General features: G+C 37.8%; 1 pseudogene; it reads left to right on the top strand.

Moving 5' to 3' along the window:
* The first annotated feature begins 9,293 nt into the window (after nt 1-9,293).
* Nucleotides 9,294-13,641, top strand: LOC116570018 (annotated as a pseudogene).
* The last annotated feature ends 2,437 nt before the right edge of the window (nt 13,642-16,078 follow it).

Here is a 16,078-nt window from a genome sequence, read left to right as displayed (position 1 = left end):
AAGGGACAAAGGGGAAAAACATGAATGCCTTATGCCACAAAAATCTTTTTTTAAATAATTTTTAAAATTTTTTAATAAACATATAATGTGTTATTAGCCCCAGGGGTACAGGTCTGTGAATCGCCCGGTTTACACACTTCACAGCACTCACCATAGCACATACCCTCCCCAATGTCCATAGCCCCACTCCCCTTCTCCCAACCCCCCTCCCCCCAGCAACCCTCAGTTTGTTTTGTGAGATTAAGAGTCACTTATGGTTTGTCTCCCTCCCAATCCCATCTTGTTTCATTTATTCTTTTCCTACCCACCAAACCTCCCACGTTGCATCTCCACTTCCTCATATCAGGGAGATCATATGACAGTTGTCTTTCACCGATTGGCTTATTTTGCCAACCATAATACCCTCTAGTTCCATCGACGTATTTGCAAATATGCCACAAAAATCTTAAGGTTATTTGTTACTTTGCCATATTGCAATCTACCGTCACTGAGGCATACATATAACCCCCCAAATGTTAGGAGACACTTGAACCTTCATGAATGAAGTCCTAACGAAAGATGATTTCAGGAGTGATTTCTTCACACACTGATGAAAGCAAGAGGTATAATACTGAATTCTATTTTGATATTTCAATTATCTTGGAGTAAAATCTTACCCCTCAATGCTAACATAAAATGAATTGTTCTTTTCTTTTTTGTAACTTACAGAAGCTCATTAAAAAAAAAACAAACAAAAAAACAAAACAAAACAAAAACCACACATGTAAGTGCCAGAAACTGTTAGGAAAGGAGCATGAGTATGAACAGCTCAAAGGGGTGAAGTATTCTTCAGAGAAGTTGGCTCATTTCCTCTGCTTGTCCTGCTGGGAACTCTTATCACCTTGTGCATAAAATATTCCAATAATCACCTTGTTGATTTTCTTGGCTCAAGACTGACTCTCCAATCATCATGCATCATGTGGCAATATCAATCTTTCTAAATTGCCATTTGCAGCATGTCATTTTCTTGGTCATTAACAGGCCAAGTTTTCCAACTACCAAGAAGTACCAAGTTGTTGCCTTAACATCCAAGCCCATTCTAATATGGTGCCAACTAGGATCCTAAGCAATGATGCAACACCCAGACTCCCCTCCATGTGCACACTCCATACCAAGCAGACCAGTGCCATCCCCTGAACAAAGTAGTCTATTTCCAACTCAATGCCTTTGATTACAGTGTTCCTCCTGCCTTTTCAGCAAAAAAGCTGAAAGAAACATTCCTTGGGTACTCTGGCCTTCTTGAGCACAATGAAGCAGCCTTCCAAAGACTCAGGATAGGGACAGATATCTCCAGGCACAGAACACTGGGAACAGAACTAGAAAGCAAAGAAAACTTCATAAAGACTCAAAAAGCTGACAGCCAGGCTTCAAAGCAGAGAAAGATCTCCCATAGTTCAAAACTCAAAAGAGTTCATCAGTACGCTAGAGATCCCTGGAACCTCACCAGTGTTCAGAACCCAGTCCCTACTGAAGATAAAGTCTGAAATACCTGAAGCCAGTAGGAAACCATCAAGCTAGAGCTGCAACAAAGCCGGGACCCAAATAAGTTACAAATGAGTACTCTCTTCTTAGCAGCCTGAAAGGAAAAAAGAGTGTGCCTTTTTATTGGAGTAAATGTTCTTTATTTCAGTTTCAATCTTTATCACAAATTGTTTAATAAAATGGCTGGCACACAATATGAAGTTACAGGTTACATAAAGGAGAAGGTAACACATGCAGATGAAGGAATCATGAGATAAAGACTTTAAAATAAATAGGACATGTATGTTAAAGCATCTATACCTTTGAAGGATTTCAGCAGCTTAATGGATAATATAAAAAGAAACAAAAGGGAATACTGGAAATGAAAATTATACTAGAAATGAAGAATTCACTTAATGAGCTTAACAGTAGATTGGACATTGCAGAGGAAAGGAATTATAACTTGAAAACAGAAAACTAGGGCACATAGGTAGCTCAGATGGTTAAGCATCTGCCTTTAGCTCAGGTCATAATCTCCAGGTTCTGGGACTGAGCCCCACATCGGGCTCCCAGCTCAGTGTGAAGCCTGCTTCTCCCTCTCCCTCTGCCATTCCCCCTGTTTGTGCTTTCTCAGTCTCTGTCGCTCTCTTTCTAATGAATAAATAAAATCTTAAAAAGGGCACCTGGGTGGCTCAGTGGGTTAAAGCCTCTGCCTTCAGCTCAGGTCATGATCTCGGGATTCTGGGATTGAGCCCCACATCAGGCTCTCTGCTCAGCGGGGAACCTGCTTCCCTTCCTCTCTCTCTGCCTACTTGTGATCTCTCTCTCTGTCAAATAAATAAATAAAATCTTAAAAAAAAATAAATTAAATAAAATCTTTAAAAAAAAACAGAAAATGATACAAAGAAACTATACAAAAGGAAACATGAAAGTGAAAAATAATGGGAGAAACTGGAAGAGAGCATCTGAGATTTGAGGAGCAACACCAAACCGTCCAATATACATGCTATTAGAATCCCAGAAGGAGAAGAGAGAAAAATGGGGACAAAAGAATTATTTAAAGAGATAAAGATCAAGAATTTTCTAAAATTGATCAAACATATCAACATCAAGCAAAATAAACAAGACCAGCAAACCTCAAGCAAGATTTTTAAAAAATTAAAATAACTAGGCATATCATAGTCAAAGATGAAAATAAACTCCAAAGAAGTCAGAGAAAAACGACATGTTGCACACAGGGGACCAATGTTACAAATGGTCTCTGAATTTTCTCATCAGAATAAAGGGCTGACAAGACAATGGAATATCTTTAAGGTACTGAAAGGAAAAACTATCTACCTAGAAGTCTATATAATCCACAGGAATATCTTTCAAAAATAGCAATAAAATAAAGACATGCTCAAATAAATAAAAGCTGAAAGAACTCATTGCAAATACCAGCACTAGAAGAAATTCCAAAGGGTGGAGGCAAATGATACTGGATAGAAACCTAGAATCTGCTAGAAGAAACTAAGAACATATGAAAAAGTAAATACCTGGGTAAATATAAGAGTTTTGCCTTTAACATTTTTAAATTTCTTAAAATATTACTGACTAGTTGAAGAAAAATTATAATAATATCTTATTAGTTTAAAAACCATCCAGCCCTATTCAGCCTCCAAAGTAACTCTTTGGATTATCAACCAAAGAGTTGATAAGGGGAAGTTCTCTTTACAGAAGTATACCAGTTAGTAAAGAAAGAAAGATACAATTAAAATATCAACATTTTGGAACCTCTAATGAATTAAGGGGCTTAGGCAAATATCAACAATTGCTAACAGAACAAAAGTGAAATAACCAAGCAAATTACTATACTATAGTAATTACTATACTATAGTAATCTACAAATAATAGATACACACTCACTACTATGTATGGAAGTATTCTTTTTTTTAAGATTTTATTTATTTATTTGACAGACAGAGATCACAAGTAGGCAGAGAAGCAGGCACAGAGGTGGAGGGGAGCAGGCTCCCCGCTGAGGAGAGAGCCCGATGCAGGGCTCGATCCCAGGACTCTGGGATCACAACCTGAGCTGAAGGCAGAGGCTTAACCCACTGAGGCACCCAGGTGCCCCACTATGGAACTATTCTTGCCAAAAATAATTTAACCCAAATCTGATCAATCCTCTAGAATTGACAGACTCTAGATCTAACTACTAATTTATAGAAAATACTGAAGACTGAATATTCTCCAAGGGGTACCATATATGAATATATGTGGCCACTTACTAAAAACATTCTTTATCAGAAAAAGAGAGAGGTACCTTTTTCATTTTTATATCCTACCCAAGAATTCTGAATGCGCTGAATGTCTATCACGTGCAACTAAATTCTCTGAAAACCCATCGTGTGAATTTCCCGAAAAATGGCACGAACATCTTCTCAGTGCCCAATTATAGTGTGATGAATCTTTAAAAAGAAAAACCTTCAGTTAAAAAAAGGTCATACCAGCCTTCACATGGAACTCACCTGAACCTACCAAAAAAAAATGTTACTTAAGCATGCATGAGCTCAAAATATAATATACCCATTTTGATCCCACCAGACAGCCCTACTCAGCCTCAAATGCCACCTCACTTCCCAACTGGAAAACTAATGAACAGAAGACATTCTAGAGTCTTCCCCTATTTAATAACAAAGTGACATAATTTAGAACTTATGCCTCAAGAGCGATCACATATCCTTTGCAGTATTGTGAGCACTCTCACATAAATATCAAGACACTGAAAATATATAGTGTTGACTACACTGTGACTTGGCTGAGAATGTATCATTCCAGGCAATTTTTATGTTTGCATATCTTAGTCTTATGTCTCAACTTTCTATTATAACTGGGGGGGGGAAATGGAGATCGTTTTCTCTAAGAAACATAAAAATGAAGTGCAGCCCACAAACACGTGAGCTATAGAGACATGTAAACATATTTTAAAGAGAAGCTTGTAACAGCTGCAGCTTCCTTAACCACACCAGCCGATCGACTCCAATTCATCCACCATAACTGATTGAATATGAGAGTATAATTAGTACTGTTGATTACTATCTGGTGCCAGATATCCCAAATGCCCCACCTTTGTGCTAATTAATCTTGAAAACTTTCCAAGCTTTCCTCTGCCTTGCCTGCCTCAGCACTCACAGACCATTCTACTCCAACTGGGCAGCAGGAATGGCATCACTTGGTCTTGCGCACAGTTGTCAATGTTTGTTTGTTGGTTTGAATCACTGTTCCTTCATCACAGTAATTTTCATTAGAATGGAAAAATCAAGAATCAAGATGTAGGCTTGGGTCAGTTTGAAGGCCATGCAAACTGATGTGTTCAAGTTGTTACTAAAAAACCATCTTTAGGAAACACAAAGAGTCATCACAAGGATAATTTGGTAGGAATACTCTGCACGGAGTCCCTGAAAGCTGATGGGTTAGACCATTAGGGTGTATTTATATGTCACTGACCTAAAGGAAATCAGTGGATATCTAACAGAACTAGCCAGTGATGCTATTACAAATTACGCCAAAAGACTAGAGATGCTACATAATCTCTTATTTTTTTTTAAAGATTTTATTTAATTATTTGACAGATAGAGATCGCAAGTAGGCAGAGAGGCAGGCAGAGAGAGAGGAGGAAGCAGGCTCCCTGCTGAGCAGAGAGCCCAATGTGGGGCTTGATCCCAGAACCCTGGGATCATGACCTGAGCTGAAGGCAGAGGCTTTAACCCACTGAGCCACCCAGGCCCCCCTACATAATCTCTTATTTTTTATGTGAACATTGTTTTCATTAAAAAAATTTGTGAAATAACAAAGTACAATGTGATAAATGATAGGACATATATCATCTTCAATGAAGATATGGTTCACAGCCTTGACATCCTGTGGTCCCTTCTTCATTCTGCTCTGTCCTCCTGAGAAGTCCCTCCAGCCTCATAAATCCATCATGACTTTTCCATCCTAAGCCATCCCCTACACATATAGTGGGATTTTTCCAGAAGCTACCACTGCAAACAGTCATGTTTGCATATGTCATATGCCCCAATTCTCATTGGGTGACATGTGGAAGTGTTGGAAGTGTTGGAATTCTCATTTGGTGACATATGGAAGTGTTGAATCCCTATATCGTACACCTGAAACCAATATTACACTGTATGTTAACTAACTGGAATTGGAATAAAAGATTTTTAAAAAAACGATAAACGTTCTCTTAGAGTGGTAAAGATGGAAGTTAGAGGATAATACCCAGCATGGGCCCAAGAACCGGAAGAAGCAAAGTCAAAATATCCAATTTGGACAATTATAGTTCAGCAGCAATTGTGGTGAGCTCCATAGCTCTTAGCTACACTTCCTAATGGAAAGGACGCACCACTGCTTGGGGGAACAACACTTTGAGCTGGAGAAGCAATAGCCTTATAATTCAGGTTACTTAATAATGCTTCTTGAAAAGGGAGACAAAAGAAACAGCCAAGGATTGCCCTTTTGTGGTGTTTTAAGCCTGCAGCACTAACTTTGCTTGAAAAGACAGTGATTCTAAGTGCCAAAATGAGTCTAGTCAATGACACAAAAGCCTGGTGCAATGTGAGACACCTATGTCAAGCACAAAAGAAACGAAGCACTTTTTCTCTCCATCTCAACATGCTTGTCTTCAGCTGTGCTTAGCAGCGTCTGCAGGAAGGGGCTTGGAGTTGAGCACAGTCGGGGAGACCGACGCCCCAGCGGGATCATCATCTTACACTTCCATTAGGCCTTACTCTCTTCAGAGGACCTAAACCACCACAACTCTCTCAGGCACCTCTCTGCCTAGTTCTTTCTTGAGTCTGCTTTCTCCTCCCCTCCCTGGCTGTGGGCATTCTGCAAACCTCAGTCTTATCCACCCCAAATCTTCTCTCTCCATGTTTTTCCCAGAATGTATTCTTGGAGCTTCAGAACTCTTAACTAGTACCTTAACTAGTTACCTCCCCATTCTATATCACATGGTTAAAAATTTGTTATGAGACTAGATCATATGTCAAGTCAATAATAATAAAAATAATAATAGTAAATAAGAGAAGAGGAGGAAACTTTTGGATGGGATGAATATGCTGATGGCACAGGTTGTGGTGACAGTTTCATGAGTGTATAATTATCTCCAAACTCGGCAAGTTGTATACATTGATTACATACAGTTTTTTTTTAACATTAAAAAAAGTTTTTTGAGAATTTATTACTAAGAAAATGATCATCATGCTTCCCCAAACTATTAGTTTATACTTCGTTTCTAAACTAGTCTTTAAATAAATAATTTTTTTTAAGTTGGGCGGGAATGCCTGGCTGGCTCAGTCCGAAGAGCATGTGGCTCTTGATCTTGAGGTCATGAGTTCAAACCCTACATTTGATGGAGATTACTTAAAATAAATAAATAAAATTTTAAAAACAAATAAACTAGTCTTGAAAATTAAGATTCAATTTTTCATTTATAATATAAAAAGAATGCCCAAAATATTTAAGGAAATATAAACAATATAATATCAGAACATAGAGAAAAACCTAGTGCCCAAAGACAACAATTATGAATCATTGGTTGTGTTTTCTTCCCTAGAATTTCTTATATGTATTTTAATTCAATTGCATATATGTAATGCAATTCATATATATACATGAATATACCATTTGGATTCTACTTTAAAATTTTATAAAATAAACATAGTTTCATGCTAATAGAAAAAAAGAACTCTGGCCCTAACCCCTATGATAATAATGCTCTCATCTTTAACCCTCAAATCAGAATATTCATTAAATATTTATAAAAGAATATATTTTTGAATTTAAAAGTCATGGAAGGCGGGGTACCTGGGTGGCTCAGTGGGTTAAGCCTCTGCCTTCGGCTCGGGTCATGATCCCAGGGTATTGGAATCGAGCCCCACATCGGGCTTTCTGCTCAGCGAGGAGCCTGCTTCCCCCCTCTCTCTCTGCCTGCCTCTCTGCTTACTTGTGACCTCTGTCAAATAAATTTAAAAAATTAAAAAAAAAAAGTCATGGAAGGGGCACCTGGGTAGCTTAGTCAGTTTAGCATCTGCCTTCGGCTCAGTTCATGATCCCAGGGTCCTGAGATTGAACCCTGTGTCCAGCTCCCTGCTCAGCTGGGAATTGGCTTCCCCTTCTTTTGCCACTTCCCCCCATGCTCACTCACTCTCTCAAATAAGTCAATAAAATCTTAAATAAATAAGAAATTGTATGAGATGGAAGAAATCATTTAAAAAATCAGGTATGTTTGTGCAAAAATTTGAAGTGTCTACACCCCCAAAAGGAACCAAAAATTAAAAAGTAAACACTTGGGGCACCTGGGTGGCTCAGTGGGTTAAAGCCTCTGCCTTCGGCTCAGGTCATGATCCCAAGGTCCTGGGATCAAGCCCCGCATCGGGCTCTCTGCTCAGCGGGGAGCCTGCTTCCCTTCCTCTCTCTCTGCCTACTTGTGTCTACTACTACTGTCTGTCCATGGATAAATAAAATCATTAAAAAAAAAAAGTAAACACTTAAACATAAATATATTGCTTTAAGTATAATAAATTAACATATACAAATATTATAATATATAAGTATTATGACATGTAATAGATAAATCACAAAAGAAGAAATGCAGATCTCATACACATATGGGAGAAAAAAACACTTAAAGAAATGCAAATTTAAACAATTTAAGCAGAAAAATAGCCATAATGTGGATAATTCATGCACCAAAATGCTAATATTGTGTTATTACCATAATATCAAATTGGAAGCCATGTAAATGTCCAACACTTAGAGCAATGGTTAGCCAATTATGATACAATATATAGTAGGGCCCATGGTGATGCTTTAGGGGATCTTCACATATTTCATAAAAAGAGTACTTTTTCTCAAATAATGAAGATTTAAGGCTACTTGAAGAGGCTTGTGGGTAAATATGGAGGATAGGATACATGCATTATTTCTGCTTGTTTCTAAAAGTCCACATTAAGGTCTGAAGACAAGGGACAAAGAGAACCAGGGAAGGGAAAACAATGGGCATGATAATTTGATAAGATTTCAGGAGGCGGAAAACAAATGGAGAAGTCAAAACTGAATTGGCAGAGCTAAAAGAGGCTGAAACCCAAGTGCATATGAAGGGGAAACCAATGAGAAAATGCTGATACACCCCCAGAAAGCCCCTGCAAGAAATCAGAAATCAGCAGTTTCAGCACAGTGTGGGAGAAGTAAGTGATACAAAAAAATGATTGAAAAATCTTGTGGTGACAGTGCTCCTGAGTGACTCAGTCGGTTAAGTAGCTGCCTTTGGCTCAGGTCATGATCCAAGGATCCTGGGATTGAGATCCGCATCAGACTCCCCGATCAGTGGAGAGCCTACTTCTCCCTCTCCCTCTGCCTGCCGCTCTGCCTACTTGTGTTCTCTATCTCTCTATCAAATAAAAAAGTAAATCTTTAAAAAAAAAATCTTGGGGGCATAGTTAGTCGCAGGTCCCTCCCTCTAGTTGAACAGTCAAACAACAATGTTTAACTCCCCTCAAAGAGACTGAAGATTTATTCTCTGGAACATGGAAAAAGAGAATCTGTGCTTAAAGACACAGGCATGGCAAACAGTTGTGATGATGATGTCTCGGACTAAAAATGAGCATTAAGGGAAAACATCCTAAGACTCAGCTCCCTTCCCCAGTCCAAGAGTGCCAGCAACCAGGCTTACCTCCTCCAAACCCTGGACTCCAGGACCTTTCTGTGGAAGACTGAATGGTCAGAAAGAGTAGCCATATAGAACCATGTATGTGGGGGCCCCTCAACAGATCCAGATTAGTCCTGATCATCCCACAGCCAAGCACACCAGGTGAAAGGCTTTACCTACCTGCACACAGACTCCAGCCATCATTTCAGTGCTTCGCTCTTTAATAATAATGCACAGTTACAGACTCTAGAAATGTCAGGCAAGTCTTCCTTCCAAAATAGACAGATTAAAATGATCAAATAGGAAACAGTAGCTTGGAGGAAACAGAGACAATGCAGGAAACAAGTAAACTATAAAACTAACAATCAGAGAAATAAGAAGACATAGCACCCATCAAGTAAGAACAAAAGAAATAATCAGGAAAACAAGAAAGAGTTACATTAAATTAAATGATTTAACTAATTAGAATATGATGGTCAAACTGCCTAATGAAACTCAGAACCTTTTCAGAACCATACCTGAAACTGCTATGTAGATTCCATTTGACTAGAAAGAGGCCCACTGGTAAAAGTAAATTTTTAATATTCTGCTTTAGACAATGCATGATTTTCAGCCATTTTAAAATTGTGGTCAGTAGAGTTTCTCCTAACACATTAAAATGCTTATGATATGCCATTGAGTGTGAAAAGCAGAAAAATTACATTAAGTATTACAGGTGTATGATCAGGCATTACAGATATATACTGGTATAATATTAGAGGTGTATTTTCACTTACATATATGTGCACATTGCTGTATGTATGTGCCGACTTCTTCCTATACTACAAGCATTTCTACTTCTTACTCTCTCCATCAATCACCAAACCGAACTTTTCAGGGCAGGAAAGATTTTGCTATTTCAATATGGAAGTACGGACAATCCAATTTCCAGAAAAAATTTATCTGGAAAAAAAATGTAACTTCCACTGATAATCTGAATGTCCTTTAGAAATAAGAAGGTAGTTGTAGCAGAAAACTAATATAAATCAAACAAAACAGCAAGATAAGGCGTAAAAGGAAGACATTCAGAATATAAGTTTCTAGGTAGGTCTGGAAAGGACAGTTTACCTCATAGGAAAGCTCTCTGCAGCCTTACTCATGTCTACCACTCCTATTTTATAGGCAATTGTTACACGTTTGGTGGATCTAATTTTCAAGTTCAAGCAAATTAGCAGCAACTAATAAGCCAGCTGAGGCATCAGGAAAAAACAGTACTCTGTTTATAAACTTAGGAAAATATGAAACACATTTTTAAATTTCTATTCAAAAATTATCAAAATTTTTTTTAAAAATTTCCAAATACCCCATGTATCTGCCAGTGAGCTGAATGATGAATGGAAGGAAATGGATGACTCAACCATGGCATATCCACACAATGGAGGACTTTGCAGCCATGAGGGTGGCGTGAGAAAGACTTCTACATACTAAATACACAGTGATGTTCAGAGTGTCTTATTAAGTGAAAAGAACAAATTATGAAACAGGATCTAGAGTATGCTCTGCTCTGTGAGAAAAAAAAAAAACAGGAGGACAATACATACTTGCCTGTTATTGCAAAAATTAATAGGAAGAATTTTTTAAAAATAGTCATCTATAGGGACAGAGGAGAAATCAGGTAGAGGAGATAAAGACGGAAGTAAGACTTCTCTGACTTTACGTCTTTATATAATTTTGATTTTTTTTTTTTACTCCTGTAAATGTTTTCTATAATTCAAAAAATAAAACTAACTGAAAAGAGAAAGAAAGGAAATATTCAATTTAAAACAACACAAAACAAACTTAAATACATATCAAACTTTTAACATAACCATGCACAGGACAAAATTATTTCAAGTGGTTTTTAAGCTTAGCACACTTTCATCTGATCCTTAGATATGCTATAAAGATAAAAGAACCACAAAGAAATCTTTATCTTCCCTTAGTTTTTTGTAGTAGTAATACTGTGCTATTGTTTTAAACAACTGTAGGGTAAAGCAAATAAGTAAACTATGAGTGTTATTAAGAACTTAAATTGTTAAGAAAGAAGAAATAGCTATATAAAATCAAAGGTAAGAAATAATGTATAATGCTGAATTTGAGTTAGAAATATCATTATTACTTACAGTGCATAAGCCTTCCTCTCAGGCTTTGATAGCTGAAGAACACAGGTTAAGAAGAAGCTTATAAGGAAACAATCAGACATATCCACAATGTGGGACATTCCAAAATAACAGGCCTGGTCCGTAAAAAAAAAAAAAGAAAAGAAAAAAAAATCACCGTCTTAAGTAGAGGTGAGTGAACGAACAAAACAACAAAAACCAACCTCTGAGTCTTGACTGGGTCCAGTTCAAACAAAAATCAGCCACAAAAGATGTATGGGGATTCGGCACCCTAGCTAGCTCAGTCCTTGGAGCAAGTAAGTAACTCTTGATCTCCGGGTGGTGAGCTCCAGCCTCATGCTGCGGGTGGTGATTACTTAAAATAGCTAAATAATAAGTAAAATGAGACATGGGTAATAACTAGGAAATTTTGACTAAGGAGTGGATATGAGATAATAATGAAATTATTTCTAATATTCTTAGGTGTGATTATGGTTTAGTAGTTAGAAGAATGTTTTCATTCTAAAGAGTTACAGGCTAAATATTAGAGCTGATGTGTCATGATGTCTGTAACCAACTTCCATATATATAAATATATATATACACACACATATTTATACATTAAGGAAAATGGTAATGTTACTAACTATTGAATCTACGTCATGTTAATAATTGCTGAATCTAGGGGTGTCTGGGTGGCTCAGTGGGTTAAAGCCTCTGCCTTCGGCTCAGGTCATGATCCCAGGGTCCTGGGATCGAGCCCCACATCGGACTCTGCTCAGCTGGGAGCCTGCTTCCTCCTCTCTCTCTGCCTCCCTCTCTGCCTACTTGTGATCTCTGTCAAATAAATAAATAAAATCTTTAAAAATAATAATTGCTGAATCTAGGTGATAGGTATGATATATAATGCTTATTGTGCTGGTCTTTCAAGTATTCTGTATATTTGAAATTTTCATTGAAAATTTTGAAGATAAGTGTTTATAGTTAAAAAGGTAAGTAGTTGGGTTGGCCTCTGGCTCATTCTTTCTCCACACGTGGCTGGTGACCACAGAGCTGTTCAGTGCATGCCCTCCTCACTGCCTGTGTCTCCCTCGGACTCTCCTCACGTCACAGGAGCCACCACGCTGACACCAATCCTATGGCACCTTCCATATGCAACCAGGATTGTGGAGGCCCTGGGGCGTGGCCCAGGGAGAACCGGGTCACCATACTGGACATTGTGGAATAATTAATCCAAATGCTACCATATTCATTGGAAATAGTGTGATAATTCATCTTCCCAGATTATCTGAGGAAGCAGAGAAAAATGTCCAAAAAGGAAAAGGCCTGGAAGGCTAGGAAAAAAGGCTTACCCTAACTGACAGTGCTCCTGTTGTATTTGATTCTCAACAAGGATCTGATGGTCTCCAGGAGCAAAAGAGACAATAAGAAGCAAAAAAAAAAAAAAAAAAAAAAAGGGTACCACAAAAAAGGGCATGGGCCCAGTTTAATCCCAAAGCTACTTGGAGTGAACTGATCTTATTTCTGACTTTAATGGCTTCTCTGAGAGGTTCAAAGTTCTGGCTAACCAATACAAATAACATGCCCCACTTTGGAAATTAACAATTAAGTAAATTACAAAACCTCAAGGGCTATATGGAAAGGATTAAACCAATGGTGAGAGATGGTTTCCTCTCCGAGGTCCTGCATGGACCACCAAAGAAAATCTTGGTAGAAGGTGCCAATGCAGAACTACTAGATAGTAATTTTAGAACTTATCCTTTTGTAACCTCTTCAAACTGTACAGTGGGAGGTGTCTGTAACTGATTGGGTTACCTTCCCAAAATGGTGGAGAAGTGATGGGGTCCTAAAAGCTTACAAAACTCAAGTTGGCACTGGTGACTTCCCTACAGAGTAAGACAATGAAAGGGGAGAATTAATACAAAAAGAGGTGGAGGATTTGGGGTAACCACTGGAAGGAGAAAAAGATGTGTCTGGCTGGACCTCATCTCGCTCAAATGTGCTCAAATGATTAATGAATTTCCTGTGTTGGCACTTAAAAGAATAGATATTTTGGACACATTTATGGAAACCAAATTTGGAGTTGCTTACAAGGTAGATGGTGAAATCCTTCCTCATTTCCCAGGAAACCAAGAAATCTTAAATAAATCTTAAAGCTCAGTATAAGGCTCTCCCAGGTTGGAACATAGATAATCAAATGCAAGGATATTTGAAGAACTACTGTTAAGGCCCCAAAATTACATTCATTTTATTGAAGAAGAGCTTCAAGTTCCAGTTAAATGGATTGGTAGAGGTAAATCCAGAGAGTTTATGATTCGATTCTTTTAAGGATTTTCAGTGATACCAGAAACAATCCTTGAGGTATGGAGTGGGGTGGGAAGAGGACTTTCGTAAATATATCATTCATGGGGAGCCTGGGTGGCTCAGTGGGTTAAAGCCTCTGCCTTCAGCTCAGGTCATGATCCCAGGGTCCTGGGATCGTGTCCCCCATCGGGCTCTCGGCTCAGCAGGGAGCCTGCTTCCTCCTCTCTCTCTGCCTGTCTCTCTGCTACTTGTGATCTCTGTCAAATAAATAAAATCCTTAAAAATATATATTTCATTCACGATCTTCAAATTTCAAGAATAAAGACACCAAAGTGAGTTTTAAGCCCTTCCACAGTTTCTAGTCATTTAAGATGCTGGCTGGTGTAGAGAGAAACTGTGGCATGTGCCAGCGTCAGTCACGTCCGCTAGGTGAACTGCCGAGTCATGCGTTGCTCCCACTGTTCACAGTGCCACATTTTCTTTTGGTGTTTGGAAATAGTATGATCCATGCTGCTTTAAATCTAAAATAGAATTCATTTCAGTGTAGTTTCTCTTCATCATTGTCATTGTGTGTTCTTGGGTTTTACCTCTATCAAAAGGTAAGGACAATTCATGCAGTTTTGCACAAATATTTGCCACATTCTGGTCATTCAGTTGTCATTATAATCTTTGCTATTATAAAAACGTGGTGAAAAGTAGGGTTCTGTAAACTTTTGTAATGCTATAAATTCTGTCTAACTTGTAAACTGTTCATTTTCTGCTGAGACCATTGCAAATTTGAGCTTTGGCGAGGAAGGGAGGTTATATTCATGTAACCTTTAATTTGTATCAAACACAAAATTTATTTGTCTCTGTGTGTCATTTAATACATTTAACATTAAATTAAATGCTCAGAGAAAGTTATTCCCTAAAACAACAATCTCAATGTTAAAAAAAAAAAATTAGTTATTGAAAGTTCATTATGATAAATGGTGGATATTTTCCTTTAATTTCAGGCATTAACTCGGAGATGTATAGCTGTACTTCTTTATCTTGCCATTATTTCTAAATCCAGTGGGTTGATTCTTCAACATTGTACATGCCGTTATGCCTACAAAATCATTTATAAGTGTCAAAATGAACCCAAATTGTCACTCATAATTTTGATCATGCCTTTACTTTTTTCTTTTCTGGGAAAAAAGAGGTGTTGTTTCAACAATTAGGCTTAACATACTGTGTTATTCTTCAATGAATTAATTTAAATGTTTAAATTAGGTGCCACTTAAATTTATGTTATTATACAATCATTTCTAGTAAAAAATAAATTCATAAATAATAATAGAAAGGTAAATACTCAGCTACATATTATTAAAACTAGCTATTAAATTACATTTATTAAGTTAGGTATTATATTAAAGCAGCTATTGAAGTAGCTATTCAGAACTACTCATTCCTCAAAAGCTACAATTTTACTATAGAATTCAGTAAACCGACGACTATACATAACAGTGAAAGACTGTAAGAAAGTCAACAGATGATGCCTGCTCATGTGTTGGAAGACAATGGGGGATGAGGAGGAGGAGAGAGGACATAATCCTAAAACATACACCTAGAAGAAGGGGCTCAGATTTTCTTTCTAATTTTCCCCATATTTAAAAAAATAAAAGTTTCATTTACACTGAAGCCTGACGATTTCAGTTTGTTTAACTGCAGTTAAGATGAGCAGAATTTTATAGAAGAGAAGCTGGTTATATATGAAGATCTATGGAAATACCCTGTAAACATGGTACCTAACTAGCACATTGATGGCCAAAAGGCAGTTCAACCTAATTCTGGTTCCATTTCCTAGAAAAATGGCACCATCTGCTGGCTGGGCAAAGGCAGAAACCATAGGCCTGACCTGTCTCTTTTCACAAATCAGTGAAATCAGTTCTGTAGTGCAAAACATTCAGGATTCATCTGGGAAAAGAGATCAGAGTACATTCATTGATGTTTATCACTCGGGCAGAGAAGACAGATAAACTCTTTCATTTCAACGCCTTAAAATTTATATGAGCTGTTCAGAAGGCTGCTTCTTGTTTTTTAGTAGAGAATGGTGATGTTTACCAAGCTATCAAGGGTCTTAAGACTAGAGTAGACCACTCTTTAACCATTTCACCACCATATCCACCCCCCATCAGTTACTGAGCAAGAGTCTACATCTCTGCTCTCAGATTTGCTTTGCTTTTGTAGAAACATCCAATAATGTGGTGATAAGTTCAACAGAATGATATATTTGTTATGTCCCCAAGGAGGAGACAGCCAACATTTCAATCTTCAAGTGGCCTCAACACAGCCACAGATTTAAGAGGGTGATGTGCCCGCAACAGACACAGACACTCTGGACAAATGAAGATGTGTGTGTTAAGAAACTCTGGTTTCTTAACCTGGTAGGCGATCCGAAACCCAAGAAGTTAAAACTGCCTTTTTTTTTTTTTTTTTT

This window comes from Mustela erminea, chromosome 12 (assembly GCF_009829155.1).
Source record: "Mustela erminea isolate mMusErm1 chromosome 12, mMusErm1.Pri, whole genome shotgun sequence".
Lineage (NCBI taxonomy): Eukaryota > Metazoa > Chordata > Mammalia > Carnivora > Mustelidae > Mustela > Mustela erminea.
Note: the sequence above shows the minus strand (reverse complement) of the source record. Positions and strands in the feature narration are given on the sequence as shown.